Source organism: Nicotiana tabacum, unplaced genomic scaffold, assembly GCF_000715075.1.
Source record: "Nicotiana tabacum cultivar K326 unplaced genomic scaffold, ASM71507v2 Un00002, whole genome shotgun sequence".
Taxonomy (NCBI): domain Eukaryota; kingdom Viridiplantae; phylum Streptophyta; class Magnoliopsida; order Solanales; family Solanaceae; genus Nicotiana; species Nicotiana tabacum.
In genome coordinates, this window is record NW_027438240.1 from 1,860,327 (window position 1) to 1,876,874 (window position 16,548).

Sequence of the window (16,548 nt, forward strand, 5' to 3'; positions counted from 1 at the left end):
CAAAAATAGCAGAGAAACAAGTAACAGGTTATTACAAATGTGAGGCAATCACTATAGAGATTCAAGACAAAGCAGGTAAGCATATTCATGAACACCCATGCATAAATACACTAGCTAAACGAGCTTAGGAAGGTTCAGGTTATCCAAGTTAGACATAGACAATCTCAGAACTAGCAGCATTAGGAGAAATTAAATGCTAAAGAGACTTAAAACGAGTGTAACGTTAACAAAGTTGTGCATAAAAGTAACCCAGAGACACATTAAGCCATAGATTTCAGAAGTGATAACACATGCAAATCAGAGACACATAAAAATGAAATTGCAAAAGGTCAAGCGAATTACAAGTTAAACTGACAACAATAAAGAACAAAAGATCCACAAGAACCCAGACTCTCAATGTGTCAAAGTTCCCAAGAGCTTCAAAATAATCCTGGGCAATGCTCGCACCAAGATAAAGTTTGAACAATAGAATCTCAGTGGCCTTGGATTTCAGCCGGCCAAGAACAAAGTACAGAACAATAGAATGAGGGAATCACAGAACAGAGTTCCAATTTTAGTGAAAGTATATCGATTCCGGTCCCGTCCTAAAGAGGAATTGGGAGGGGTTTATATAGTAGCAAAATTGGATGAATAAACAAGGAAACAAAGTAAGTAAAATCTAAAATAAGGAAATAATAACATGCAGAATTAATAAAAAAAAATCTGATTAGGGAAAAATTAGGTAAACCCTAATTGACAGAAATCGAAAATTGGCCGGAGATCTTGGCTAATCGGACCCATATAGCATGGCCATGATGCACATGGACGAGATATCGTCCAGATTCAAGCGATTAAAGTTGAACGACCAGATTCTAAGAGATAGTACTTGCCATGTTTAGGCAAGTACTAAGTGATACCATGGTCTTGCTGGTAATACTGAAATAATACATAAAAGGCAAGAAAATCATGGAAGGAATCCATGATTGAGAGGGATTCGGAGAAGAACGAGAGGGCGGCTAGGGTTTTTCTGGGGGAGGAAGGAGTGTTTGAGGGTGGCTGCTGAAGAGAGAATGGGGATTAGGGTTTGGGTGAGGGTATATAAGGAAAGTGGGGGGAAATGTTGTGAGCCGTTGATCAATTTTGATCAACGACTGGGATTAAAACAAGTTAGGGTTAGTTTTTTGGACTGGGTTAGGGGAATTGGGTCATTTGGGCTGATGAGGTTGTTGGGCTAGGGCTTTATTTGGACCTTAATGGTCCGAAATTAATTCTAATTTTGGGCCAGATTTAAAATAGGGAATTAAGGGAAAATAATTTAATAAAAAATATAAAAATGCCCTTTATGCAAATTAATATTTTAAAACAATAGTAGAAGATTATAAAAATGTAAGATACTACTTCGACCTTGAATAAAATGACGAATGCAATAAAATTGTAAAATATAGACTATTATTGCAAGATTGTGCAAATAGTTTAAAAATACAAATGTAATTATATAAAATAAAATAAAAATATTTGAAACATATATTATGGGTGCAAATAATAATTTTAGGTAATTAAGTCATCACAAAATAATTTGAAGGAGTAATTAATAGATATTCAAGTAATTTAAATGTAAGGAAAATCAATTTTGAAGCTCTAAAATTATGGAAAATTATAAAAAAAAATGCATGTAAACTAAGTAATGATGCAGAAAATGATATTTTGAAAGTATATATACTATTTGAAAAAATATGAGGGCAAATTTGGGTATCAACAAGCGTACAATCCGATCCAAAAATCCGAAATATTTACCCGATCCAAACTTTAAAATTCGATCCGATCTAATTTAATTCGAATTGCATTTTATAAAATCTGAAATCCGAAATGTGCTAAATCCGATCCGACCGATGCACAACCCTAATTGTGGCTGATAATTCTGGATGTGTTATGATTAGTGCAACAAGAGCGTAAGAGAAATTTGGTTGAGCAATGGTTCAAGATCATGGTAACTGAGGAGGATGAGTCATTGTGACTAATGTAATTATGTAATTGTGGTTTAAAGCTAAGTGGGGGAGTTCACCATCTATGATGATATGCCTTTGCATTTTTGGGTTATTAGCACGTTGGTGGATTAGTTATTATTAAGGGAAGGAAACACCATGGGTAATTTGAGCAGGGATTTGACGGACGTGATGTATAAGGGAAAGTATTCATCTGGTTGCTTCATTGGAGTGCTCATATGCTAATGGAGCACTAGTGGTTTTGTTAAATAATTGGGACTGGACTAGAGTGGGCGACTCTAAACAATGGTTCTAATGGATTCAAGATTTTAGGTGTGGTGCTTAAGGATTTTCAGGTTCATTATATGGCTGAAGATTGGGTTTTGTAGTAGAGTATGAAGGGTACTTGGAGCATTTCTATGTTATCAACGGGTGTGTGGTGCAATGTTAGAAAAATGGGAGAAACAACTTCAGATTCGTAGAAGATCTAATTAGTGCAGGTATATCAGGTGGAGTTACTATAGACTGCATGATGAGGGTATGAAATGGCTTATGGGTATTGAGACGATGTGGTCTGTTGATATGGGTCACTCGGGATGAGTGTTGTTTGAGGTCCGTTATATGTTTGAATAGAACTATTATTTCAAAGGCAAGTCGAGAGTATCTTGGGAGAAGTTGGGTCAGTTAGTAATGGTTTGAATCAGCATGGTTGTGAAAATGCTCAGTTCCTTCAGTGTGTTAAGCTATGCATGTGATTCGTGGCTGTACGTGCGGGCTTGACAACCATCGTGATTTGGTAAATTTGGAGGTATTTGATTCTAATGGCCTTGTTATGTGTAAATGGATCGCGGAAAAGTTATAGCGATTTTGACTTCGGCTTGAGGGTTGCATTTTCTACGATTATGGGAATTACGTTGCATGTTGCGATTATTCTTCTGAAATGAGTTGAGTGAAAGAGGTTCTAGACGATGAAGTGTTTATTCTACTGATGGTTCAGGGGTTATGATGAAATTCTTATACTCTCGTGTAACGTCATGATAGGTGCAGCGAGCGGTATGGAAACTGAAAGTTGAGGATCAAGATTGCGGTTTAATTGGATAAGAATATCACGAGCTTGGAGAAGCGGGGGAAGATTTCAGATGTTTAGAGTAAGTTGGCATTAACTTAATATCTCATGATGACGTTGTTATGTGGAAGAGGCATAGTGCATTGGTTTATGGATCCTTAATTAGCACTACAGAAAGAGTACGGTTGGTGGCCATGGATATGTTGACCTTGCTACCTGGAGCTGTAGGTTATGGGAGTGACCTCCACAGGATGATTGTATAAGTATGACGTGTTGGTCATTTAAGTGGTAAAGATGGAAATTAGGTATGATGATTTTGGTATTATCGTTGATTGGAGAGTTTATGTCTGAGGGATGCTCTATTCCTTTAGTTGTGGACTGTGGAAGTTTGTTTTGGATTGAACGCCTGCTTGTATGTGTCAAGAATAGGGTCAGTATGGATCTTTGCAAGGTTATTACCTAGTATAGGAAGATCGGAATCGGCTTGAGGTCCATTGGTAGATCTAATGTGAATGTATGTTCTACATCAGGTTGGATATGTTCATTCAGCATATCATTGCTTAAGAATGATTCTTCGGGCATAGTGGATGATATTCCTAGCGCGTCTATTTCAGGTGATACTCTTAATGCCATATGTGTCGTGAGATGACTTGATTATTCGCGTATGTGTCATGATCCGGCGTAGCTTGTGGTATTATATGAGTGAGATGGCTTTCGAGATGTTGGACATTTGATGTACCTTAGTCGAGCTTAGCTTTTGTAGCGCATCGCGCTATCCGTCTCCCCAAGGTTGTGTTTATGCACTCGACGTACTTGTGGTCGATATTTAGGCATTTCGTGGGTATGTGTAGTTTGGCTCGGTCGGTACTTCCTTATTGTTAGTCATGTTTGGATCGGGTTACATGCCGCAACGATATCATGTGTGGATCGGGTTGCACGCCGTAACAGTGAGATGTTGGGTTGGGTTGGCGCATTGATGTCGTCATATGAGATTTTAGACGGTATTTGAGGTAGTTTATTGCTCAAGCAGCTTGTACTGGGTGAAACGAGATTGTTGAATCTAGAATTAGTGCAATCAAATTTATATAATGTATATTAGAGGGAAAATGTCACTAATTAGTTCAGAATGAAGCAATGGCTCTCGCCAAGCGGAGAGACTCCATGAATTATTGATTTGGCGGTGGTTATGAGTTTCTACACATCTCTTTCACCGTTGCAGTATTGCGATGGTTAGAACATGGTTTGTAGGTGTTATGATATATATTACGGGCATCAGATTCATAAATTTGCAGCTATCGTGGTTAGAGGATGTTATTTTGAGCATGCAAATTATGCGGTGCGATGTGTGATTACATCATGGATGGCTGATCATGTGTTGGGGTTCAGCATATCGAGATTGATACAATGCTTGTATGTTAGAATCAGACCTGGTAGAAAATTTCGGATGTTGGAATTTGGCTTTAAGGCTTGCGGGCTAAGGTAGCAGGAAGGAACTTCATTATAGGTTGACCTAATATGCTCATATGGGTTGTGGTGCCACGGTTAGGTGAACAGAGTGTTAAACAGTAATTTTGGGCAACTCTGGAACGGTTCTTGGCATGTCCGAGGACGAACGTATGTTTAAGTGAGAGAGAATGTAACGACCCAATCGGTCATTTTGAGCTCTAGCATGTCGTTCGGCGGTTTGAGACCTTGAGTAGCTTTCCTTCATGTATTATGACTTGCACGTGTAGTCATATTAGTTTTTCGGGAAGATTAGAGTTGGTTTGGAAGAATAATTCTCAATTTAGAAGCTTTAAGTTGGAGGAGTTGACCAATGCTTGAATTTTGAGTAAACGACCTCAGATCAGAGTTTTGACGGTTTTGTTAGGTTCAGATGATGATTTTGGATTTAGGCGTATGCCCTAATTTGGATTTAGAAGTCCGTAGTTTGATTTGATGATTTTTAGTAAAAGTTGAAAGATTGGAGGATTAGAAGGTTGATAGGTTTGACTGAGAGTTGACTTTGTTGATATAGGATCCAAATTATGGTTTTGGGAATTGGAATAGGTCCGTTGTGTCATTTGGGACTTTCATGCAAAATTTTAGGTCATTCCAGGTTGATTTGATAGGGTTCAACATGGGTTTTTGAAGTTTAAAAGTTCATTATTTCATAAAGCTTGAATTGATGTGCAATTCATGGTTTTGATGTTGTTTGGTATGATTTGAGGCCTCGAGTAGGTTCGTGTTATGTTTTGGGACTGCTTTGTGTGATTGGACAGGGTCTTGAGGGCCTCAGATGTGTTTGGGGTGTGTTGCGCTATTATTTGATATTAAGTAAACGATCTTTGATTTGTGATTTGATTGAACCATTAGACCGGTATCGTAATTGCGGAGTAATTGCAACAAGAATCATCAAATTCCGATGTCGTTTGAGAGATTTATACCCATTTCCGTGTCAGGAAAGATTGTTGGTTTCTTGTGCGAACTTTTGTTTTGCGAACGCAAGAAAGGTTCCGCGAACACGAAGAAGGATTTCTGGGTTGACCGGTCAGCACGAAAAATTTCTCTTCATCCCAAAGGTGAAGAACAAAATCACCTGGATAATATTTTAGAGATGGGCATTCGGTACTTCGGTTCGGTATTTATAAACTTCAGTTCAGTATATTTGTATTTGGTTTATCAATTGTGTATACCAAATACCGTACCAAAGTAGTTTGGTATGATTCAATATTTCTTAATTTGGTTCGGTATGGTTTCAGTTTGATACATTAACAGAATAGTTAGGGCGAAGAACCTTAAACCTCAGACCATGTCACCAAAGGGTAAGTAGGAAAAGCCATTGTTGGCTTTAAAATGAAGTGCCCACTGCAAGTAATACAGTTCCTTCAATCAAAACAAAAATCAAGCAATGTTCCATTCTAGATAGGAAGTTTATTATCCAAAAGATTTCCTGATATAACCAACCGCTGCATCAAGCATCAGTCATCCTGTCTTTTATTAAGCTTAGGATTGTAAAAGAAAAGCCACAAGTTCCAGTTCAAAAAGTTGACAGTCCCTGCCTCTAGAGCTGTTTTTCATTCCAATGCATTTACAAAACTCAAGAGAACATTTTCTCAATCAAGAAAAGCAATGTTGTTCTTTTTAGCCTTTCTGATTCTATGAACCATACTTCTCGATTTATCAAGATCACAACATGCATATAGAGCCAAGATGAACAAGCAAAAACATAAACTTTGGTATGACAGTACAAAGATACAAGAAATAGAGCCAAGATGAACCAACAAAAACATAAACTCTGGTATGAAGAGGTTATGAACTTGAATGAAGGTCAACAATGAGCAAACAAGCAGTCGCCGCGGAGAGGAGTCGCTGTCGCTGTCGCCGAGGTCATGAAGCTATTGTATAGTCGTGACTCGTGATTACGCAGCAACCAAGCAAAGTTGAAATTTTTGAGAGAAGTCTAGGTTAGAAAATAGAAAGGAAAAGGGGGTAGGAGGCTAAGTGCATGTACTGCCCGTAAGTCTGCCTCTAAGCCTCTAAGGGATTAGGGAATTAGGGGTTTTGGGGTGTGGGCTTAGGCTTATTGGGCTGAAAAATATAAATAAAGTTGGGCTTGGACTAAAATATTTTGGCATACCGAAATACCGAAATATGGAAAATTCAATACCGTATACCATACCGAACTATCGAAATACCGCAATTTATGTACCGAAATATACCGAAAAAACCGAAACCGAAATACCAAATTAATTCGGTTCGGAATTCGGTTTTTCAGATTTATGCCCCCCCCCCCACAATATTTTAAATGGACAGACCGAGCATTTAGTATTTTGAGCATATCTTGAGTTCTAGAGCTCCGTTTGAGGTGAGTTTTGCGGCATTGTTCTCGTCTCAACAAGGGGTAAATATATGACCTTTAGTTTGATAGCTTTCCATGATTATGTTTGTTGGTTATCATTTTTATCCATATTAGGATTGTAGCAATTGAGGTTTTGAGCCCCAAAGTTATGACATGGTAAATCCTTGATTCGGAATATAATATTTATGTTATGTGTAATAATTATTTTTGATAATTTTTAGAATTTGGACGCGTAAGCGTGAGGGTTGACTTTGTTGACTTTTCTTGAGGAGTTGAGAATTTATTTCTAATTGTTAAATTACAAGTATTGGAGTATATTTTGATTGGTTTGCACGTTGTTTGATTAGTTTCGGATTGTTTGGCATCGGTTTGAGGTGTTCGAAAGGTGTTGGAGCCGTTTATCGGATTTCAGAGTGAGGCAAGTCTCGTGATTATGAGGGGGTAACGAGTGTTGGTGCGTATTCTAGAATTCTTGATTTCGTTCGGGTGGACTTAGACTCACTACATGCTTTAATTATACTATTTGAGTTATTCTTGCATTTTTAGTTGCTTTAATTCGCATTATGACCTGAGACTAGACTCGCGTAGAGTAATGGGACTTACTATTTTAGATATTTGACGAGCTACTTGTTTGGCCGTAGAAATTGTACTTCTCTTACGGATTTCTCCTGCATTGTGCATATTCATCGAAAGTTTTCTTGAATCTCATAACTCACACGTATATTCATGAGTGGGTCAAAGACCCGCAAAAGCTTCACATTCTAATGGGATTGAGCTGAACGCCTGAGCAACACTCTTATGGGATCGAGTCGTTCGCTTCGGCAGGATATTGTAACACACTCTTATGGGTTCGGGCCATTCGCCTTGGCAGTATATTGTAACACACTCTTATGGGATCAGATCGTTCGCCTCGGCAGTATCATGTATCACACTCTTATGGGATCCGGTCGTTTGCCTCGGTAACATGATGTACATATTCTTATGAGATCGGTCCGTTCGCCTTGACAACTTCTATAAATACTCTTATTGGATCAGGCCACTCGCCACGACAAAATCATGCATAATATTTGACAAGAAGCCAACGTACTCGTGAGTTTTTCTTACTTGATATATAATGATCTATCTGGTTGGGACCATATTATGTACTCCATTTGAGGAATTCGTGTTTACTGTTCAAATAAGGACCGTATCATGTACATATATTTGTTTTTACTGTTTAATGATCACACTTTATACTTGTCTACTTTTACTGTACTTGATTTATTGGACCACTAGTAAGTGTCGATGTCGACCCCTCGTCACTACTTCTCCGGGGTTAGGCTAGATACTTACTGGGTACGTGTTGATTTACGTACTCATGCTACACTTATATACTTATTGTGCATGTATATATTTCTGGTGGTCGTTGGGCGCAAAGGCGCAACTATTGCAGGGACTTTATAGTGAGTTGCATCCCATGTCACGATACACAGCATATGGAGTCTCCTTCATGTTCCTTATTGTTATCCTGTCTATTTTACATTTAAGACATATTTTGTATTGTTATGGTACTTCATAGTAGATGTTCATGCACTTGTGACACCGAATTTTGGGAGTTTCTAGTGGATGTTCATTATTGTAGTTCACATTATTATGATCTCTTCACTTTATGATTTATTTATATTCGAAAATTTGGTAAATAAAAGCACAAGTTTCTATGAGTTCTAGATTTTTTTATTTATTTAATAAAACTCCTGATTTTAATAATTTAAAATAAATAATTTAGAGGAGTTTCACGTGTTGGCTTGCCCAGCAACAAAGTTGGGCGCCATCACGACCTATTATGGAATTTGGGTCGTGACACTTGAACTTCTAATTTTAAATTCAGGACTAAGTGTCTCAAATATTAAGCTTCCAACTCTAAGTTCTGGATTAAGTGTCCTAAACTTTTGGGTTTTCAACTTTAAATTCAGGACTAAGTGTCCTTAATTTTTGAATTTGTAACTCTAATGTCAGGACTACCTTTCCTTAATTTTTGAACTTCCAATTTTAAGTTTAGGACTAAGTTTCCTTAATTTTTGAGTTTCCAACTCTAAGTTCAGGACTAAGTGTCCTTGGTTTCTCAGCTTGTAGCTCTAAGTTCAGGACTCAGTATCCTACAGTTTTGAGCTTCCAACTCTAAGTTTAGGACTAAGTGTCCTAAACTTTTGAGTTTACAACTCTAAATTTAGGACTAAGTGTCCTTGCTTTCTCAGATTGTAACTCTACGTTCAGGACTAAGTGTCCTAAAGTAAGGGCTAAGTTTCCTAAAGTTTTGAGCTTCCAACTCTAAGTTTAGGACTAAGTGTCCTTAACTTTTGAACTTGTAACTCTAAGGTCAGGACTACCTGTCCTTAATTTTTAAACTTTTGCACTGCTAATTAGGAGTTGAGGGCTAACTTATAAGATTTCTAACTTTGATACTATTTTAATTGTTCAGGTGACAAACTGATATTTATGTTGAGGATAATGGTGTGAGAAAGAATCCATATAAATTGTACCATCAAAAACTCAGTAGCAAAATGTTCTTCCTTGGGCTTTCAGATAGTAGCTATATACTTGATGATAAGGTTTGATAATTTACAAGGCATTTCTTTTCTTTCTTCTTAATTTATTATTTTTTAATTACTTTTGACTGATGGAATTCTTTTTTTTTTTTTGCTTTTTTACAAAGCATATTGACATTGCCTTGTATTATTTAAGGAAGAAGGAATACTACCACCCTTGCGTCCATCCATTTCGTTGCACAACTATAGATATAGTTTTTGACAACTATATGCTACTTGTGTATATGAATTTCAATGAAGATGCTTCAAATGAGTTTTGGTGTGGTGATAATCAATTGTTTCTCACACCATATGTGTGGGGTGACAATCGCAGATGTGGAATTGCTTGGAGAGAGGTTGATGAAATCCTTTTTCCATGTCGACTACCTTTAGAAGATAATGATGACGTGACATATTTTCTTTTGGGGGTATTGAACTTAAGTGAGAAAAAGATTGATGTGTACGATTCCATATATGGTGAACTATATGAGGATGGATTGAAACACATTGAAATGTATGCGCGCTTGATCCCCCACTTGCTAAAGTTCTCAAAGTTTGAGAAAAATCATAAGTCTTTTGGAAATGCATTCAATAAATTTGATATTCAGTGGAAAAGATCATTGAAACAAACTGAATCATAAGTGTTGTCATTTGCTATATAATTTATATGTACTTTAGATTTATTTATTGAATATATTATTTAATTGACTCCTTGTCTTAAAAATTATTTAGGATAGATTGTGGTGCATTCCTAATCAAGTATGTTGAGTTGTTGATGTTGAGAAAAGATGTGGAGAAATTCCAAGCTGAGGACATATCAAACTTCAGAAAAAAACTTGCAGCAAATCTTTGGGCACATGGAGAGTGAAAAAGAAATGCTGGTTATGAAACGCCACCAGAAAAAAGTCGGTGATGACTATGATAGTGAAAATGAAACTTCTTGGCCGATTGAGCAGTAGTGTAGTAGTATAGAAAGTCAGTTGTAGTGGAATTTCTAGTAGTATATTTCTGAAATGTCCAGTAAATTATTCATAATCCACTTTATTTTGTTTGCATAGCAAAATTTTTTGTCTTAAATTTGACAAATAACAATTTCAGCAGTAATATGAAGGCTACACCTTTAGCCAAATCTGTAGCTTTTAATGAATGTGAGCTTTTGAATTTTTAATTGCTGGTCAATGAAACAGGTGTATACCTCTTTGTTTTACAGTAAATTCATTACAAGTGTATCTTCCTGTTAATATACTGGAATTGAGTTCTTTTACTGTCGATGATTCCATAAGAATACAATTGCGATCTATTATTCTTCTATATGTTAATGTTATTGTTGAACTTCGTTGGTAGTGCAGGGCTGTTCCATTTCCATGATGGAACTAACTAAATCAGGTGTTTGCTTACTTCAGTTATACTAGATTACAACTTAACAACAAAATCTTCTCAGTTGAGTAACTACTGTCTACTTAGATTTTTTCTTATGTTGTGATCATCATTTTTGACAACTGATTTCTGATCTTTGAGCTAAACCCTGTGAGACTTTTTGAGATGAACTTGTAGTATTTGGGAGGAATTCTGCACAACTGAAAATTTTGCACTTTTGAGCAATAATTCTGCTATGTTTAACTTTCTTTCTAAAGAGAATTTGAGCAAAAATTTCAGGTTGTTAGCAGGGTTCCAAAGTAGTTACTGATTTCTAGTTTTCTGGAAAGATATTGAGATAACACTTGTGGATTGAATTGAAGAGTTTAAAAGCTGCACTTGCCTCGACAGCTCAGTTGTGCACAATTGCAGTTTTGTCCAGTATTGTTTTAGATGTTCTGCCCAGTTTTAATGAAATTTGCAGCTTGATAATTGATAGTTTCATTAGTTCAATTTGGTTCTTTGTGTTAACTACTGATCTGTCTAGTTTTGCACAGTTTGAAACTACCACTCTTTGACTAAATTGTCCAGAAGTTTTTCAGATTTCGTCCAATTATTGTTGATTTGCAGTCTTGAAAATCTATATAGCTATTACAAATGATTCCTATCTGTTTGTTATTGTGTTATCTATTGGGAGCTGCAGTCTTAAGCCAATAGCTGAGCAGGTGAAAATCTGCAGTTTTGAAGCAACTTGTGAACTGATGAGACTGTAGAAAAATTGCACTATATGACCTGCATGCACTTTAGAGTTGCTGAACTGCTGAAATTCTCCCCTATGTTAATGTTGAATTTCGTTGGTAGTGTAGGGCAGTTCTATTTCCAAGATGGAACTAACTAATTTTATGAAGGTTGGCGCCGGTTTTTTGTTAAGAGATCAAAATTTCCAAAACTGTACCTGTTGCCACCCAGAACCTACACTTGGATTCAACGTTCGGTTGTACTCCCTAATTATTTTATATCCCCAAGGCAGTTGCTCTTGATTTCTCTTTATTTTTAGCATCATATTGTTTGCATAGCCTCCATAATGTGCGCAACTGGTTTTGCTTGCATTATGAATTTTTTATGTTTGTAGGAGGGAACAACATGCATCAACTATTGAAAATTATTCATTTGTTTGTAACTGACACACTTTATTTTACTTGACCCTCCCAAATACAAGTATTCCTTAAGAAATGAGTTATAAAAAAGAAAATGGGAAAGACAGGTCAATCATCTGTTGTGGAATAGATAAAGCAACACACATTGATTGTTGTAGAACTTCATGTAACGATCCGACTTGTTGTTTTGAGAATTAACGTCCCGTTCAGTGACTTAAGGTCCCTAACAACTTTGTCATGTGTATTATGACTTGCGTGTGTGGTCAAGTTTGGTTTTCGGATGATTCATGATTAAATTAAAAGACCAATTCTTAGTTTTGAAGCTTAAGCAAAAAGAGTTGATCGGAATTTGATTATTTGTGCAAACGACTCCGGAATATAGTTTTGATGATTTCAATAGCTTTGTATGATGATTCCGCACTTAGGAATATGTCCGAATTTGGATTTGGAAGTCTGTAGGACAATTCAGTGCATTTTGGCAAAAATTGGAAAGTTGAAGTTTTGAAATATTTACAAGTTTGACTGAGGGTTGACTTTATCGATAACGAGTTCGGATTTCGATTCCGGAAATTGGGATAGCTCCATTACGTCATTTATGACTTATGTGTAAAATTTGAAGTCAGTGCTGATTAATTTGATACGTTTCGACACGAGTTTTGTAAATTGAAAAGTTTGAAAACTCATAATTCGATTCGAGGCACAACTTGTAATTTCAGCATTGTTTGATGTAATTTGAGACCTCGAGTAGGTTCGTGTTATGTTACGGGAATTGTTGGTATATTCGGACGAGGTCTTGAGTGGCTCGGATGAGTTTCAGACGAGGTTCAGATCGTTTGGCGCCTTGTTGAAGCTGCTGGAATTTTTTGTTGCTGGTGCGATCGCTTCTACGGAACCTTAATCGCATAAGTGACTCTGCAGAAGTGAAATGGGAAGGTCTGGGCAGTGGTCACAGGTGGGAAGGATTCCCGCACTTGCATGATCGCAAAAGCGGATAAGGAAGATGCAGAAGCGAAGAGGCAGCGCAAAAGCGCAACACTGGCCGCACCTGCACTTGCATAAAAGCGAAGCCAATGTCCTCTGGCAATGGAATTCCACATGAGTGAGTTTTGTCTCTCAAAAGTGAGACCGCAAGTGCAAAAAATATGTCCGAAGGCGCGAAACTAGATAGAAACATAAGGGATCGAACTTGGCCATTTCTTCATTTCGTTATGGATTTTTCGAGCTTGATTTTGGGCGATTTTGGAGGGATATTTTACAAGATTGTCTTGGGTAAGTGTTCTATATCCGAAAGTGATTATATTTTTGTAAATTCGTGATTATATTCGTCATTTATTTCGAATTTAATTGAAGACATTGAGAGAAATTGTGAAATCTTTCGAAAATACAAAATGAAGATTTGGAGGTCGAATTGTTGTCGGAATTTGATAATTTTGGTATGGTAACTCGTATCGAAATGGGTGTTCAGATTTCGTGAAAATTATGCCGGGTTCCGATATGCTGGCCCACATTGACTTTCGAGTTAACTTTTCAGTCTTAAATTTAAAGTCGATGTTTTATTATTCGTAATTGTTTACGATGAATTTTAGTGAAGTTATGTAATTAATTGGCTAGAAGGCCATTTGAATTTGAGCCGTCCGGAGGTCATTTCACACAAGAAGACTATTTTGGAATATGGTCTAACTTCATAAAGTTATGTATCTTGCCTAACCTTGAGTGGGGGAATTATCACTTAAGCATTGAGTCGTATGTGCCATTTGTGTAATGTGAAAGCCGTGTACGCGAGGTGACGAGTACGTACTCGGGTTTATATATAGAAATTCTATTGGTTTAAAGTCTTAGGCATTTTTATGTATTAAATTGGAAATTGTTAGAATTTATTAAATCCTTTATTTGTCATGCCTCATTCCTTGTTTGTTGAATTTATTTTATATGATAATTTGGTGTGATTGCCACTTTGATATTTATGTGAATTCTGTGTTTCGTTGAGTTGATATTTCATGGGAATAATTCATTATGGATTTTTCACCTGCAAATAATTAACTAAAAATTTAAAAAGGAGGCATTAGTCTATTTACCCAAAAGAATTTGATTAAAGAAGGCGTTGTTCTATGGTGAGTTACTTTTTCATCCTTGTTGTTGTTTTGAGATTTCATATACGTTGCGTGGAGCCTTGGGCTATTTATTGTGGAATTATTTGATTTTGTTGTTCCATTGCAAAGGTTGTGGCCTATGGGCAATTTGTAATATGAGTTGATTATGTTGCGATAATATTCTGTGTGAATTGTTGTGTGATTTGGGTTATTATTATGCGTGTCACGACCCAAAATCCACGGTAGGTCGTGATAGCGCCTAACATCGCCGCCAGGCAAGCCAACAATGATTGATCAATTTAATTACTCATTTTATTACTTTGAAATCATAATTTCCATTACTTAAATAATATAAAATGGAATATACAGGGAAAAATGTTAATATCTATGTGATCTACAATGAAAAATAACAGTAGGAACCCAAAACCCAGTGTCACAAGTGCATGAGCATCAACTAGGAAATATAATAAAATACAACATCCGTCTATAATGCAAATTAGAATATAAATAACTCTGATGGAGACTCTGTAGGCTGCGGAGCGTAACATGGAATGCAGCTCACGGTAAAGTCCCCGCAATAGCGCCGTTACGCCCAAAAGACCATCAAACATATATGTACCTGCACAAAAGTGCAACAAGTGTAGCATGAGTACGTAAATCAATACGTACCCAGTAAGTATCTAGCCTAACCCTAGAGAGGTAGTGACAAGTAGTCGACATCGACACTTACTAGTGGTCCAATAAAACAGATACAGTAGAAGTAAACAGATGTGAATTAGAGTAAATAAACGGAAATAATAGGTGTAAATACGTGGAACAACTCTCTTCTCAAGGATATCTCAAGCTCTCATCTAGTAGTTACCTTCTCAATCAGAGTATATATATAATATGGACCTTACCATATAGCTCGTCACAGTTCAATAAGGGGAAGCTCACAGATATGTTGGCTCCTTGCCAATTATTGCGCACGATTTCATAAGAGTATTTCATAGAAATACCAAGGTGTATGACCCGATCCATCATAACATTTTCCAAACCATAGATAAATCCATTTTATTGCCGAGGCGAACAACCCGCTCTCATTAGAGTGTGGTACATAATCCTGCCGAGGTCGAATGGTACAAACCATAGATGTATCTATACTATAAGGCAAACGACCCGATCCCATATGAATAAGAAGCTTTGACGGGTCCCTGACCCCATTGATGAAAAGACGTGTGAGTTATAAATTTTTTAAGGGAAACCTTTCGATAAGAATGCATAACGCAGGAGAAATTCGAAAGAGAAGTACAATTATTTCACGGTTAATCATTAAGCCAATTGAATCTCCACAATAGCAAGTCCATCACTCTACTCAAGTCTAGTCTCAAGTCGCAACGTAAAATAAAGGAATTTAATAGGCAAAAGACAACTCAAATAGTACAGTTATAGCATGGCGGGAACCTAAGTCTACTTGGACATAACATGAATCTAGCTATGTATGGACTCTCGTCACCTTGTGCGTACGTAGCCCCAGCAACAAGTAGCACATAACAAACACATCACCTAGGGGTAGTTGACCTCTCACAGAGTTAGAGAGGAGTCTTACCTCTCTCCGAAATTTCATAACTGGCTCCAGCGCCACTCCACCACCTCAAACCGATGCCCGTCGATCCAAAACTAGTCAAATAAGGTGCAAACCAATCAAAATATACTTCAATGCTCATAATAATTCAATTCATAATAATTTTCAACCCCACTCAAGTCGTCTATAAAATCAACCCTCGGGCCCATGTGCCTGAATTCCGAAAATTTTCAAAGATAAGCATTACCCAGAACATTACGAACTCAAATATATAATTTATTCTCAATTCCACGCCCAATTTCATGCTCAAAATCTAAAAATACCAAATTCTAGGTTTTTTACCAAAACCCCACAATTTATACTAATTTTCCATGTTTAAATCCTTATTCCACCATGTATTTAACTCGTAATAGGTAGGAGTCACTTACCTTGTGTTGCTTGATGAAAATCTCCCCCTTGAAGCTCTCCAAAATCGCCCCAACCAAGTGAAAATGAAAGGAAATTGTCAAAATCCCGTTTTATAAAAACCTCACTGCCCAACGACCTTTCGCATCTGCGGTCCATTAACCTCTTCTGCGGCTCCGCAGATGCGATGCTCCTCCTTACTTCTGTAGCTTCCCTCGCTTCTATGGACAAAAGGTCCACTTTTGCAGACTCTCTTCTGCGAAGCAGCCCTCCCTCACATTTTTCGCTTCTGCGATCGATCCGCCGCAGGTGCGACTCCGCTTCTACGGTCCACCTGCCCGCTTCTGCGACCCCAACCCCACTCACGCCTGGATGCTTCTGCGAATCCCACCTCGCTTATGCGACCAGGCTTCCGCAAAAGTGATCGTACTAGCAACAGAAGTTTTCCAGTTTTTTCGTAAGTCCAATAATCGACCCGTTAACCATCCGGAATCCACCCGAGGCCCTCGGGACCTTAACCAATTATACCAACGCATCCCAAAAC